Source organism: Meriones unguiculatus, chromosome 14, assembly GCF_030254825.1.
Source record: "Meriones unguiculatus strain TT.TT164.6M chromosome 14, Bangor_MerUng_6.1, whole genome shotgun sequence".
In the NCBI taxonomy this organism is placed as follows: Eukaryota; Metazoa; Chordata; class Mammalia; order Rodentia; family Muridae; genus Meriones; species Meriones unguiculatus.
This window is the reverse complement of record NC_083361.1, coordinates 32,545,953-32,562,786: the sequence shown is the minus strand read 5'-3', so window position 1 is coordinate 32,562,786 and position 16,834 is coordinate 32,545,953.

Sequence of the window (16,834 nt, the reverse complement as noted above, 5' to 3'; positions counted from 1 at the left end):
TAATTCACATACGTGTCGCCTGTTCAATTATTATAACAGGAAAACTGAAAAGTGATATAACACACTGTACAGCACAGGAACAATTTTCCAATGAAAGAACAGAAAAGCAAAGCACTACTTTGTTAACTAATTCTCATACGTGTCGCCTGTTCAATTATTATAACAGGAAAACTGAAAAGTGATATAATGCACTGTACAGCACAGGAACAAGTTTCCAACGAAAGAACAGAAAACGAAAGCACTACCTTTAAACGGAATCACATGTGTGTCGCTCGCTCAATTTAGAATACAGGAAAACTGAAAAGTGATATATCAAACTGCACAGCAAAGAAACAAGTTTCCATTGAAAGAACAGAAACGCAAAGCACAATTTTGAAAACTAATTCACATACGTGTCGCCTGTTCAATTATTATAACAGGAAAACTGAAAAGTGATATATCGAACTGTACGGCAAAGAAACAAGTTTCCATGTAAGAAGAGAAACGCAAAGCACAACTTTGAAAACTAATTCACATACGTGTCGCCTGTTCAATTAGTATATCAGGAAAACTGAAAAGTGATATAACCCTAACCCTAACCCTAACCCCCTAACACTAACTCTAACCCTAACCCTAACCCTAACCCTACCCTAACCCTAACCCTAACGCTAACCCTAACCCTACCCTAACCGTAACCCTAACCCTAACCCTAACTTGTTCCTAACAGCAACAAGTTTCCAATGAAAGAACGTAAACATAAAAAGCACTACTGTGTAAACTCAATCACATATGTGTCGCTCGCTCAATTAGGAATACAGGAAAACTGAAAAGTGATATATCACACTGTACAGCACAGGAACAAGTTTCCAACGAAAGAACAGAAAAGCAAAGCACTAAATTTAAACCGAATCACATGTGTGTCGTTCACTTAATTAGGAATACAGAAAAACTGAAAAGTGATATAACGCACTGTACAGCACAGGAACAAGTTTCCAAAGAAAGAACAGAAAAGCAAACCACTACTTTAAAAACTAAATTACCTGTGTGTCGCTCGCTCAATTAGGAATACAGGAAAACTGAAAAGTGATATAACACACTGTACAGCACAGGAATAGTTTCCAATGAAAGAACAGAAAAGCAAAGCACTACTTTGTAAACTAATTCACATACGTGTCGCCTGTTCAATTATTATAACAGAAAAACTGAAAAGTGATATAACGCACTGTACAGCACAGTAACAAGTTTCGAACGAAAGAAGAGAAAAGTAAAGCACCACTTTAAAAACTAAATCACATGTGTGTCGCTCACGCAATTAAGAATACAGGAAAACTGAAAAGTGAAATATCACACTGTACAGTACAGGAACAATTTTCGAAAGAAAGAACAGAAAAGCAAAGCACCACTTTAAAAACTAAATCAAATGAGTGTCGCTCGCTCAATTAGGAATACAGTAAAACTGAAAAGTGATATATCGAACTGTACGGCAAAGAAACAAGTTTCCATTGAAAGAACAGAAACGCAAAGCACAACTTTGAAAACTAATTCACATACGTGTCGCCTGTTCAATTATTATCACAGGAAAACTGAAAAGTGATATAACGCACTGTACAGCACAGGAACAAGTTTCCAATGAAAGAACAGAAAAGCAAAGCACTACTTTGTTAACTAATTCTCATACGTGTCGCCTGTTCAATTATTATACCAGGAAAACTGAAAAGTGATATAACGCACTGTACAGCACAGGAACAAGTTTCAAACGAATGAACAATAAAGCAAAGCAGTACTTTTAAATGGAATGATATGTGTGTCGCTCGCACAATTAGGAGTACAGGAAAACTGAAAAGTGATATATCGAATTGTACAGGAAAGAAACAAGTTTCCATTGAAATAAGAGAAACGCAAAGCACAACTTTGAAAACTAATTCACATACGTGTCGCCTGTTCAATTATTATAACATGAAAACTGAAAAGTGATATATCCCTAACCCTAACCCCCAAACTTAACTCTAACCCTAACTCTAACCCTAACACTAACCGTAACCCTAACCCTACCTTAACCCTAACTCTAACCCTAACCCTAACCCTAACCCTAACCCTAACCCTACCCTAACCCTAACCCTAACCCTAAAGCTAACCCTAACTTGTTCCTAATAGGAACAAGTTTCCAATGAAAGAACAGAAAAGCAAAGCACTACTTTGTTAACTAATTCTCATACGTGTCGCCTGTTCAATTATTATAACAGGAAAACTGAAAAGTGATATAACGCACTGTACAGCACAGGAACAAGTTTCGAACGAAAGAACAGAAAAGCAAAGCAGTACTTTTAAATGGAATGATATGTGTGTCGCTCACACAATTAGGAGTACAGGAAAACTGAAAAGTGATATATCGAATTGTACAGCAAAGAAACAAGTTTCCATTGAAAGAAGAGAAACGCAAAGCACAACTTTGAAAACTAATTCACATACGTGTCGCCTGTTCAATTAATATAACAGGAAAACTGAAAAGTGATATAACGCACTCTACAGCACAGGAACAAGTTTCGAACGAAAGAACAGAAAAGTAAAGCACCACTTTAAAAACTAAATCACATGTGTGTCGCTCGCTCAATTAGGAATACAGGAAAACTGAAAAGTGATATATCACACTGTACAGCACAGGAACAAGTTTCCAACGAAAGAACAGAAAAGCAAAGCACTAACTTTAAACCGAATCACATGTGTGTCGCTCGCTCAATTAGGAATACAGGAAAACTGAAAAGTGATATAACGCACTGTACAGCACAGGAACAATTTTCGAAAGAAAGAACAGAAAAGCAAAGCACCACTTTAAAAACTAAATCAAAATAGTGTCGCTCGCTCAATTAGGAATACAGGAAAACTGAAAAGTGATATATCGAACTGTACGGCAAAGAAACAAGTTTCCATTAAAGAACAGAAACGCAAAGCACAACTATGAAAAATAATTCACATACGTGTCGCCTGTTCAATTATTATAACAGGAAAACTGAAAAGTGATATAACCCTAACCCTAACCGCCTAACCTTAACTCTAACCCCAACCCTAACACTAACCCTAACCCTAAACCCTAATCCTAACCCTAACGCTAACCCTAACCCTAACCCTACCCTAACCCTAACCCTAACCCTAACCCTAACCCTAACCCTAACCCTAACCCTAACTTGTTCCTAATAGGAACAAGTTTCCAATGAAAGAACGTAAACGTAAAAAGCACTACTGTGTAAACTAACACATGTGTGACGCACTCTCAATTAGGAATACAGGAAAACTGAAAATTGATATATCACACTGTACAGCACAGGAACAAGTTTCCAACGAAAGAACAGAAAAGCAAAGCACTACCTTTAAACGGAATCACATGTGTGTCGCTCGCTCAATTTAGAATACAGGAAAACTGAAAAGTGATATATCAAACTGCACAGCAAAGAAACAAGTTTCCATTGAAGGAACAGAAACGCAAAGCACAACTTTGAATACTAATTCACATACGTGTCGCCTGTTCAATTATTATAACAGGAAAACTGAAAAGTGATATAACCCTAACCCTAACCCCCTAACCCTAACTCTAACCCTAACCCTAACCCTAAACCTACCCTTACCCTAACCCTAATCCTAACCCTAACCCTAACCCTAACCCTAACCCTAACCCTACCCTAACCCTAACCCTAACCCTAACCCTAACTTGTTCCTAATAGGAACAAGTTTCCAATGAAAGAACGTACACGTAAAAAGCACTACTGTGTAAACTAACACATGTGTGATGCACTCTCAATTAGGAATACAGGAAAACTGAAAAGTGATATATCACACTGTACAGCACAGGAACAAGTTTCCAACGAAAGAACAGAAAAGCAAAGCACTACCTTTAAACGGAATAACATGTGTGTGTCGATCGCTCAATTTAGAATACAGGAAAACTGAAAAGTGATATAACGCACTGTACCGCACAGGAACAATTTTCGAAAGAAAGAACAGAAAAGCAAAGCACCACTTTAAAAACTAAATCAAATGAGTGTCGCTCGCTCAATTAGGAATACAGGAATACTGAAAAGTGATATATCGAACTGTACGGCAAAGAAACAAGTTTCCATTGAAAGAACAGAAACGCAAAGAAAACTTTGAAAACTAATTCACATACGTATCGCCTGTTCAATTATTATAACAGGAAAACTGAAAAGTGATATAACCCTAATCCTAACCGCCCAACCTTAACTATAACCTTAACCCTAACACTAACCCTAACCCTAAACCCTAACCCTAACCCTAACCCTAACCCTAACCCTAACGCTAACCCTACCCTAACCCTAACGCTAACCCTAACCCTAACCCTAAAGCTAACCCTAACTTGTTCCTAATAGGAACAAGTTTCCAATGAAAGAACGTAAACGTAAAAAGCACTACTGTGTAAACTAAATCACATGTATGACGCACTCTCAATTGGGAATACAGGAAAACTGAAAAGTGATATATCACACTGTACAGCACAGGAACAAGTTTCCAATGAAAGAACAGAAAAGCAAAGCACTACCTTTAAACAGAATCACATGTGTGTCGTCCGCTCAATTTAGAATACATGAAAACTGAAAAGTGATATATCGAACTGCACAGCAAAGAAACTAGTTTACATTGAAAGAACAGAAAAGCAAAGCACAACTTTGAAAACTAATTCACATACATGTCGCCTGTTCAATTAATATAACAGGAAAACTGAAAAGTGATATAACGCACTCTACAGCACAGGAACAAGTTTCGAACGAAAGAACAGAAAAGTAAAGCACCACTTTAAAAACTAAATCACATGTGTGTCGCTCGCTCAATTAGGAGTACAGGAAAACTGAAAAGTGATATATCACACTGTACAGCACAGGAACAAGTTTCCAACGAAAGAACAGAAAAGCAAAGCACTAACTTTAAACCGAATCACATGTGTGTCGCTCACTCAATTAGGAATACAGGAAAACTGAAAAGTGATATAACGCACTGTACAGCACAGGAACAATTTTCGAAAGAAAGAACAGAAAAGCAAAGCACCACTTTAAAAACTAAATCAAAATAGTGTCGCTCGCTCAATTAGGAATACAGGAAAACTGAAAAGTGATATATCGAACTGTACGGCAAAGAAACAAGTTTCCATTGGAAGAACAGAAACGCAAAGCACAACTTTGAAAACTAATTCACATACGTGTCGCCTGTTCAATTATTATAACAGGAAAACTGAAAAGTGATATAACCCTAACCCTAAACCTAACACCCTAACCCTAACTCTAACCCTAACCCTAACCCTAACCCTACCCTAACCCTAACCCTAATCCTAACCCTAACCCTAACCCTAACCCTAACCCTAACCCTACCCTAACCCTAACCCTAACCCTAACCCTAACTTGTTCCTAATAGGAACAAGTTTCCAATGAAAGAACGTAAAGGTAAAAAGCACTACTGTGTAAACTAACACATGTGTGACGCACTCTCAATTAGGAATACAGGAAAACTGAAAAGTGATATATCACACTGTACAGCACAGGAACAAGTTTCCAACGAAAGAACAGAAAAGCAAAGCACTACCTTTAAACGGAATCACATGTGTGTCGCTCGCTCAATTTAGAATACAGGAAAACTGAAAAGTGATATATCGAACTGCACAGCAAAGAAACAAGTTTCCATTGAAAGAACATAAACGCAAAGCACAACTTTGAAAACTAATTCACATACGTGTCGCCTGTTCAATTATTATAACAGGAAAACTGAAAAGTGATATAATGCACTGTACAGCACAGGAACAAGTTTCGAACGAAAGAACAGAAAAGTAAAGCACCACTTTAAAAACTAAATCACATGTGTGTCGCTCGCTCAATTAGGAGCACAGGAAAAATGAAAAGTGATATATCGAACTGTACAGTACAGGAACAAGTTTCAAACGAAAGAACAGAAAGGCAAAGCACTACTTTAAAAACTAAATCACAAGTGTGTCGCTCGCTCAATTAGGAATACAGGAAAACTGAAAAGTGATATATCACACTGTACAGCACAGGAACAAGTTTCCAACGAAAGAACAGAAAAGCAAAGCACTAACTTTAAACCGATTCACATGTGTGTCGCTCGCTCAATTAGGAATACAGGAAAACTGAAAAGTGATATAACGCACTGTACAGCACAGGAACAATTTTCGAAAGAAAGAACAGAAAAGCAAAGCACCACTTTAAAAACTAAATCAAAATAGTGTCGCTCGCTCAATTAGGAATACAGGAAAACTGAAAAGTGATATATCGAACTGTACGGCAAAGAAACAAGTTTCCATTGAAAGAACAGAAACGCAAAGCACAACTTTGAAAACTAATTCACATACGTGTCGCCTGTTCAATTATTATAACAGGAAAACTGAAAAGTGATATAACCGTAACCCTAACCGCCTAACCTTAACTCTAACCCCAACCCTAACACTAACCCTAACCCTAAACCCTAATCCTAACCCTAACGCTAACCCTAACCCTAACCCTACCCTAACCCTAACCCTAACCCTAACCCTAACCCTAACCCTAACCCTAACCCTAACCCTAACTTGTTCCTAATAGGAACAAGTTTCCAATGAAAGAACGTAAACGTAAAAAGCACTACTGTGTAAACTAACACATGTGTGACGCACTCTCAATTAGGAATACAGGAAAACTGAAAATTGATATATCACACTGTACAGCACAGGAACAAGTTTCCAACGAAAGAACAGAAAAGCAAAGCACTACCTTTAAACGGAATCACATGTGTGTCGCTCGCTCAATTTAGAATACAGGAAAACTGAAAAGTGATATATCAAACTGCACAGCAAAGAAACAAGTTTCCATTGAAGGAACAGAAACGCAAAGCACAACTTTGAATACTAATTCACATACGTGTCGCCTGTTCAATTATTATAACAGGAAAACTGAAAAGTGATATAACACACTGTACAGCACAGGAACAATTTTCCAATGAAAGAACAGAAAAGCAAAGCACTACTTTGTTAACTAATTCTCATACGTGTCGCCTGTTCAATTATTATAACAGGAAAACTGAAAAGTGATATAATGCACTGTACAGCACAGGAACAAGTTTCCAACGAAAGAACAGAAAAGGAAAGCACTACCTTTAAACGGAATCACATGTGTGTCGCTCGCTCAATTTAGAATACAGGAAAACTGAAAAGTGATATATCAAACTGCACAGCAAAGAAACAAGTTTCCATTGAAAGAACAGAAACGCAAAGCACAACTTTGAAAACTAATTCACATACGTGTCGCCTGTTCAATTATTATAACAGGAAAACTGAAAAGTGATATATCGAACTGTACGGCAAAGAAACAATTTTCCATTGAAAGAAGAGAAACGCAAAGCACAACTTTGAAAACTAATTCACATACGTGTCGCCTGTTCAATTAGTATATCAGGAAAACTGAAAAGTGATATAACCCTAACCCTAACCCTAACCCCCTAACCCTAACTCTAACCCTAACCCTAACCCTAACCCTACCCTAACCCTAACCCTAATCCTAACCCTAACCCTAACCCTAACTTGTTCCTAACAGCAACAAGTTTCCAATGAAAGAACGTAAACATAAAAAGCAGTACTGTGTAAACTAAATCACATATGTGTCGCTCGCTCAATTAGGAATACAGGAAAACTGAAAAGTGATATATCACACTGTACAGCACAGGAACAAGTTTCCAACGAAAGAACAGAAAAGCAAAGCACTAAATTTAAACCGAATCACATGTGTGTCGTTCACTTAATTAGGAATACAGAAAAACTGAAAAGTGATATAATGCACTGTACAGCACAGGAACAAGTTTTGAACGAAAGAACAGAAAAGCAAACCACTACTTTAAAAACTAAATTACCTGTGTGTCGCTCGCTCAATTAGGAATACAGGAAAACTGAAAAGTGATATAACACACTGTACAGCACAGGAATAGTTTCCAATGAAAGAACAGAAAAGCAAAGCACTACTTTGTAAACTAATTCACATACGTGTCGCCTGTTCAATTATTATAACAGAAAAACTGAAAAGTGATATAACGCACTGTACAGCACAGTAACAAGTTTCGAACGAAAGAAGAGAAAAGTAAAGCACCACTTTAAAAACTAAATCACATGTGTGTCGCTCACGCAATTAAGAATACAGGAAAACTGAAAAGTGAAATATCACACTGTACAGTACAGGAACAATTTTCGAAAGAAAGAACAGAAAAGCAAAGCACCACTTTAAAAACTAAATCAAATGAGTGTCGCTCGCTCAATTAGGAATATAGGAAAACTGAAAAGTGATATATCGAACTGTACGGAAAAGAAACAAGTTTCCATTGAAAGAACAGAAACGCAAAGCACAACTTTGAAAACTAATTCACATACGTGTCGCCTGTTAAATTATTATAACAGGAAAACTGAAAAGTGATATAACGCACTGTACAGCACAGGAACAAGTTTCCAATGAAAGAACAGAAAAGCAATGCACTACTTTGTTAACTAATTCTCACACGTGTCGCCTGTTCAATTATTATACCAGGAAAACTGAAAAGTGATATAACGCACTGTACAGCACAGGAACAAGTTTCAAACGAATGAACAAAAAAGCAAAGCAGTACTTTTAAATGGAATGATATGTGTGTCGCTCGCACAATTAGGAGTACAGGAAAACTGAAAAGTGATATATCGAACTGTATGGCAAAGAAACAAGTTTCCATTGAAAAAACAGAAACGCAAAGCACAACTTTGAAAACTAATTCACATACGTGTCGCCTGTTCAATTATTATAACATGAAAACTGAAAAGTGATATAACCCTAACCCTAACCCCCAAACTTAACTCTAACCCTAACTCTAACCCTAACACTAACCGTAACCCTAACCCTACCTTAACCCTAACTCTAACCCTAACCCTAACCCTAACCCTAACCCTAACCCTAACCCTAACTTGTTCCTAAGGGAACAATTTTCCAATGAAAGAACGTAAACGTAAAAAGCACTACTGTGTAAACTAAATCACATGTGTGTCGCTCGCTCAATTAGGAATACAGTAAAACATAAAAGTGATATATCACACTGTACAGCACAGGAACAAGTTTCCAACGAAAGAACAGAAAAGGAAAGCACTACCTTTAAACGGAATCACATGTGTGTCGCTCGCTCAATTTAGAATACAGGAAAACTGAAAAGTGATATATCGAACTGCACAGCAAAGAAACAAGTTTCCATTGAAAGAACAGAAACGCAAAGCACAACTTTGAAAACTAATTCACATACGTGTCGCCTGTTCAATTATTATAACAGGAAAACTGAAAAGTGATATAACCCTAATCCTAACCGCCCAACCTTAACTCTAACCCTAACCCTAACCCTAACCCCCTAACCCTAACTCTAACCCTAACCCTAACCCTAACCCTACCCTAACCCTAACCCTAACCCTAACCCTAACCCTAACCCTAACCCTAACTTGTTCCTAATAGGAACAAGTTTCCAATGAAAGAACGTAAACGTAAAAAGCACTACTGTGTAAACTAAATCACATGTGTGACGCACTCTCAATTAGGAATACAGGAAAACTGAAAAGTGATATATCACACTGTACAGCACAGGAACAAGTTTCCAATGGAAGAACAGAAAAGCAAAGCACTACCTTTAAACAGAATCACATGTGTGTCGCCCGCTCAATTTAGAATACATGAAACCTGAAAAGTGATATATCGAACTGCACAGCAAAGAAACTAGTTTCCATTGAAAGAACAGAAACGCAAAGCACAAGTTTGAAAACTAATTCACATACGTGTCGCCTGTTCAATTATTATAACAGGAAAACTGAAAAGTAATATAACGCACTGTACAGCACAGGAAAGTGTTTCCAATGAAAGAACAGAAAAGCAAAGCACTACTTTGTTAACTAATTCTCATACGTGTCGCCTGTTCAATTATTATAACAGGAAAACTGAAAAGTGATATAACGCACTCTACAGCACAGGAACAAGTTTCGAACGAAAGAACAGAAAAGCAAAGCAGTACTTTTAAATGGAATGATATGTGTGTCGCTCGCACAATTAGGAGTACAGGAAAACTGAAAAGTTATATATCGAACTGTACGGCAAAGAAACAAGTTTCCATTGAAAGAAGAGAAACGCAAAGCACAACTTTGAAAACTAATTCACATACGTGTCACCTGTTCAATTATTATAACAGGAAAACTGAAAAGTGATATAACCCTAACCCTAACCCTAACCCCCTAACCCTAACTCTAACCCTAACCCTAACCCTAACCCTACCCTAACCCTAACCCTAACCCTAATCCTAACCCTAACCCTAACCCTAACCCTAACCCTAACCCTACCCTAACCCTAACCCTAACCCTAACCCTAACTTTTTCCTAATAGGAACAAGGTTCCAATGAAAGAACATAAACGTAAAAAGCACTACTGTGTAAACTAACACATGTGTGACGCACTCTCAATTAGGAATACAGGAAAACTGAAAAGTGATATATCACACTGTACAGCACAGGAACAAGATTTCAACGAAAGAACAGAAAAGCAAAGCACTACCTTTAAACGGAATCACATGTGTGTCGCTCGCTCAATTTAGAATACAGGAAAACTGAAAAGTGATATATCGAACTGCACAGCAAAGAAACAAGTTTCCATTGAAAGAACAGAAACGCAAAGCACAACTTTGAAAACTAATTCACATACGTGTCGCCTGTTCAATTATTATAACAGGAAAACTGAAAAGTGATATAATGCACTGTACAGCACAGGAACAAGTTTCGAACGAAAGAACAGAAAAGTAAAGCACCACTTTAAAAACTAAATCACATGTGTGTCGCTCGCTCAATTAGGAGTACAGGAAAACTGAAAAGTGATATAATGCACTGTACAGCACAGGAACAAGTTTCGAACGAAAGAACAGAAAAGTAAAGCACCACTTTAAAAACTAAATCATATGTGTGTCGCTCGCTCAGTTAGGGGTACAGGAAAACTGAAAAGTGATATATCGAACTGTACAGCACAGGAACAAGTTTCCAACGAAAAAACAGAAAAGCAAAGCACTAACTTTAAACCGATTCACATGTGTGTCGCTCGCTCAATTAGGAATACAGGAAAACTGAAAAGTGATATAAAGCACTGTACAGCACAGGAACAATTTTCGAAAGAAAGAACAGAAAAGCAAAGCACCACTTTAAAAACTAAATCAAAATAGTGTCGCTCGCTCAATTAGGAATACAGGAAAATTGAAAAGTGATATATCGAACTGTACGGCAAAGAAACAAGTTTCCATTGAAAGAACAGAAACGCAAAGCACAACTTTGAAAACTAATTCACATACGTGTCGCCTGTTCAATTATTATAACAGGAAAACTGAAAAGTGATATAACCCTAACCCTAACCGCCTAACCTTAACTCTAACCCTAACCCTAACACTAACCCTAACCCTAAACCCTAATCCTAACCCTAACCCTAACCCTAACCCTAACCCTAACCCTAACTTGTTCCTAATAGGAACAAGTTTCCAATGAAAGAACGTAAACGTAAAAAGCACTACTGTGTAAACTAACACATGTGTGACGCACTCTCAATTAGGAATACAGGAAAACTGAAAAGTGATATATCACACTGTAGAGCACAGGAACAAGATTCCAACGAAAGAACAGAAAAGCAAAGCACTACCTTTAAACGAAATCACATGTGTGTCGCTCGCTCAATTTAGAATACAGGAAAACTGAAAAGTGATATATCGAAATGCACAGCAAAGAAACAAGTTTCCATTGAAAGAACAGAAACGCAAAGCACAACTTTGAAAACTAATTCACATACGTGTCGCCTGTTCAATTATTATAACAGGAAAACTGAAAAGTGATATAACGCACTGTACAGCACAGGAACAAGTTTCGAACGAAAGAACAGAAAAGCAAAGCAGTACTTTTAAATGGAATGATATGTGTGTTGCTCGCACAATTAGGAGTACAGGAAAACTGAAAAGTGATATATCGAACTGTACGGCAAAGAAACAAGTTTCCATTGAAAGAAGAGAAACGCAAAGCACAACTTTGAAAACTAATTCACATACGTGTCGCCTGTTCAATTAGTATATCAGGAAAACTGAAAAGTGATATAACCCTAACCCTAACCCTAACCCCCTAACACTAACTCTAACCCTAACCCTAACCCTAACCCTACCCTAACCCTAACCCTAATCCTAACCCTAACCCTAACCCTAACCCTAACCCTACCCTAACCCTAACCCTAACCCTAACCCTAACTTGTTCCTAACAGCAACAAGTTTCCAATGAAAGAACGTAAACATAAAAAGCACTACTGTGTAAACTAAATCACATATGTGTCGCTCGCTCAATTAGGAATATGGAAAACTGAAAAGTGATATATCACACTGTACAGCACAGGAACAAGTTTCCAACGAAAGAACAGAAAAGCAAAGCACTAAGTTTAAACCGAATCACATGTGTGTCGTTCACTTAATTAGGAATACAGAAAAACTGAAAAGTGATATAACGCACTGTACAGCACAGGAACAAGTTTCGAACGAAAGAATAGAAAAGCAAACCACTACTTTAAAAACTAAATTACCTGTGTGTCGCTCGCTCAATTAGGAATACAGGAAAACTGAAAAGTGATATAACACACTGTACAGCACAGGAATAGTTTCCAATGAAAGAACAGAAAAGCAAAGCACAACTTTGTTAACTACTTCACATACGTGTCGCCTGTTCAATTATTATAACAGAAAAACTGAAAAGTGATATAACGCACTGTACAGCACAGGAACAAGTTTCGAACGAAAGAACAGAAAAGTAAAGCACCACTTTAAAAACTAAATCACATGTGTTTTGCTCGCGCATTTAAGAATACAGGAAAACTGAAAAGTGAAATATCACACTGTACAGCACAGGAACAATTTTCCAAAAAAGAACAGAAAAGGAAAGCACTACCTTTAAACCGAATCACATGTGTGTAGCTCGCTCAATTAGGAATACAGGAAAACTGAAAAGTGATATAACGCACTGTACAGCACAGGAACAATTTTCGAAAGAAAGAACAGAAAAGCAAAGCACCACTTTAAAAACTAAATCAAATGAGTGTCGCTCGCTCAATTAGGAATACAGGAAAACTGAAAAGTGATATAACACACAGTACAGCACAGGAACAAGTTTCCAATGAAAGAACAGAAAAGCAAAGCACTACTTTGTTAATTAATTCACATACGTGTCGCCTGTTCAATTATTATAACAGGAAAACTGAAAAGTGATATAAACCTAACCCTAAACCCTAACCCTAACCCTAACCCTAACCCTAAACCTAACCGTAACCCTAACCCTACCCTAACCCTAACTCTAACCCTAACCCTAACCCTAACCCTAACCCTAACCTTAACCCTAACTTGTTCCTAACAGGAACAAGTTTCCAATGAAAGAACGTAAACGTAAAAAGCACTACTGTGTAAAATAAATCACATGTGTGTCACTCGCTCAATTAGGAATACAGGAAAACTGAAAAGTGATATATCACACTGTACAGCACAGGAACAAGTTTCCAACGAAAGAACAGAAAAGCAAAGCGCTATCTTTAAACCGAATCAGATGTGTGTCGCTCGCTCAATTAGGAATACAGGAAAACTGAAAAGTGATATAACGCACTGTACCGCACAGGAACAAGTTTCGAAAGAAAGAACAGAAAAGCAAAGCACCACTTTAAAAACTAAATTACCTGTGTCGCTCGCTCAATTAGGAATAAAGGAAAACTGAAAAGTGATATAACGCACTGTATAGCTCAGGAACAAGTTTTGAACAAAAGAACAGAAAAGCAAAGCACTACTTTAAAAACTAAATTACCTGTGTGTCGCTCGCTAAATTAGAAATACAGTAAAACATAAAAGTGATATAACACACTGTACTGCACAGGAACAAGTTTCCAATGAAAGAACAGAAAAACAAAGCAGTACTTTGTTAACTAATTCACATACGTGTCGCCTGTTCAATTATTATAACAGGAAAAGTGAAAAGTGATATAACGCACTGTACAGCACAGGAACAAGTTTTGAACGAAAGAACAGAAAAGTAAAGCCCCACTTTAAAAACTAAATCACATGTGTGTCGCTCGCTCAATTAGGAATAGAGGAAAACTGAAACGTGAAATATCACACTGTACAGCACAGGAACAATTTTCCAACGAAAGAACAGAAAAGGAAAGCACTACCTTTAAACGGAATCACATGTGTGTCGCTCGCTCAATTAGGAATACAGGAAAACTGAAAAGTGATATATCACACTGTACAGCACAGGAACAAGTTTCCAATGAAAGAAAAGAAAAGAAAAGCACTACTTTGTTAATTAATTCACATACGTGTCGCCTGTTCAATTATTATAACAGGAAAACTGAAAAGTGATATATTGAACTGTACGGCAAAGAAACAAGTTTCCATTGCAAGAACAGAAACGCAAAGCACAACTTTGAAAACTAATTCATATACGTGTCGCCTGTTCAATTATTATAACAGGAAAATTAAAAAGTGATATAACCCTAACCCTAACCGCCTAACCTTAACTCTAACCCTAACCCTAACACTAACCCTAACCCTAAACCCTAACCCTAACCCTAACCCTAACCCTACTCTAACCCTAACCCTAACCCTAACCCTAACCCTAACCCTAACCCTAACCCTAACTTGTTCCTAATAGGAACAAGTTTCCAATGAAAGAACCTAAACGTAAAAAGCACTACTGTGTAAACTAAATCACATGTGTGACGCACTCTCAATTAGGAATACAGGAAAACTGAAAAGTGATATATCACACTGTACAGCACAGGAACAAGTTTCCAATGAAAGAAGAGAAAAGCAAAGCACTACCTTTAAACGGAATCACATGTGTGTCTCCCGCTCAATTTAGAATACATGAAAACTGAAAAGTGATATATCGAACTGCACAGCAAAGAAACTAGTTTACATTGAAAGAACAGAAAGGCAAAGCACAACTTTGAAAACTAATTCACATACGTGTCGCCTGTTCAATTATTATAACAGGAAAACTGAAAAGTGATATAACGCACTGTACAGCACAGGAACAAGTTTCCAATGAAAGAACAGAAAAGCAAAGCACTACTTTGTTAACTAATTCTCATACGTGTCGCCTGTTCAATTATTATAACAGGAAAACTGGAAAGTGATATAACGCACTGTACAGCACAGGAACAAGTTTCGAACGAAAGAACAGAAAAGCAAAGCAGTACTTTTAAATGGAATCACATGTGTGTCGCTCGCACAATTAGGAGTACAGGAAAACTGAAAAGTGATATATCGAACTGTACGGCAAAGAAACAAATTTCCATTGAAAGAAGAGAAACGCAAAGACAACTTTGAAAACTAATTCACATACGTGTCGCCTGTTCAATTATTATAACAGGAAAACTGAAAAGTGATATAATCCTAACCCTAACCCTAACCCCCTAATCCTAACTCTAACCCTAACCCTAACCCTAACCCTACCCTAACACTAATCCTAATCCTAACCCTAACCCTATCCCTAACCCTAACCCTAACCCCCTAACCCTAACTCTAACCCTAACCCTAACCCTAACACTACCCTAACCCTAACCCTAATCCTAACCCTATCCCTAACCCTAACCCTAACCCTACCCTAACCCTAACCCTAACCCTAACCCTATCTTGTTCCTAATAGGAACAAGTTTCCAATGAAAGAATGTAAACATAAAAAGCACTACTGTGTAAACTAAATCACATATGTGTCGCTCGCTCAATTAGGAATACAGGAAAACTGAAAAGTGATATATCACACTGTACAGCACAGGAACAAGTTTCCAACGAAAGAACAGAAAAGCAAAGCACTAACTTTAAACCGAATCACATGTGTGTCGCTCGCTCAATTAGGAATACAGGAAAACTGAAAAGTGATATAACGCACTGTACAGCACAGGAACAAGTTTCGAAAGAAAGAACAGAAAAGCAAAGCAGCACTTTAAAAACTAAATCAAATGAGTGTCGTTCGCTCAATTAGGAATACAGGAAAACTGAAAAGTGATATATCGAACTGTACGGCAAAGAAACAAGTTTCCATTGAAAGAACAGAAACGCAAAGCACAACTTTGAAAACTAATTCACATACGTGTCGCCTGTTCAATTATTATAACAGGAAAACTGAAAAGTGATATAACCCTAACCCTAACCGCCTAACCTTAACTCTAACCCTAACCGTAACACTAACCCTAACACTAAACCCTAACCCTAACCATAACCCTAACCCTACCCTAACCCTAACCCTAACCATAACCCTAACCCTAACGCTAACTTGTTCGTAATAGGAACAAGTTTCCAATGAAAGAACGTAAACGTAAAAAGCACTACTGTGTAAACTAACACATGTGTGACGCACTCTCAATTAGGAATACAAGAAAACTGAAAAGTGATATATCACACTGTACAGCACAGGAACAAGTTTCCAATGAAAGAACAGGAAAGCAAAGCACTACCTTTAAACGGAATCACATGTGTGTCGCCCGCTCAATTTAGAATACATGAAAACTGAAAAGTGATATATCGAACTGCACAGCAAAGAAACTAGTTTCCATTGAAAGAACAGAAACTCAAAGCACAAATTTGAAATCTAATTCACATACGTGACACCTGTTCAATTATTATAACAGGAAAACTGAAAAGTGATATAACGCACTATACAGCACAGGAACAATTTTCGAAAGAAAGAACAGAAAAATAAAGCACCACTTTAAAAACTAAATCAAATGAGTGTCGCTCGCTCAATTAGGAATACAGGAAAACTGAAAAGTGATATATC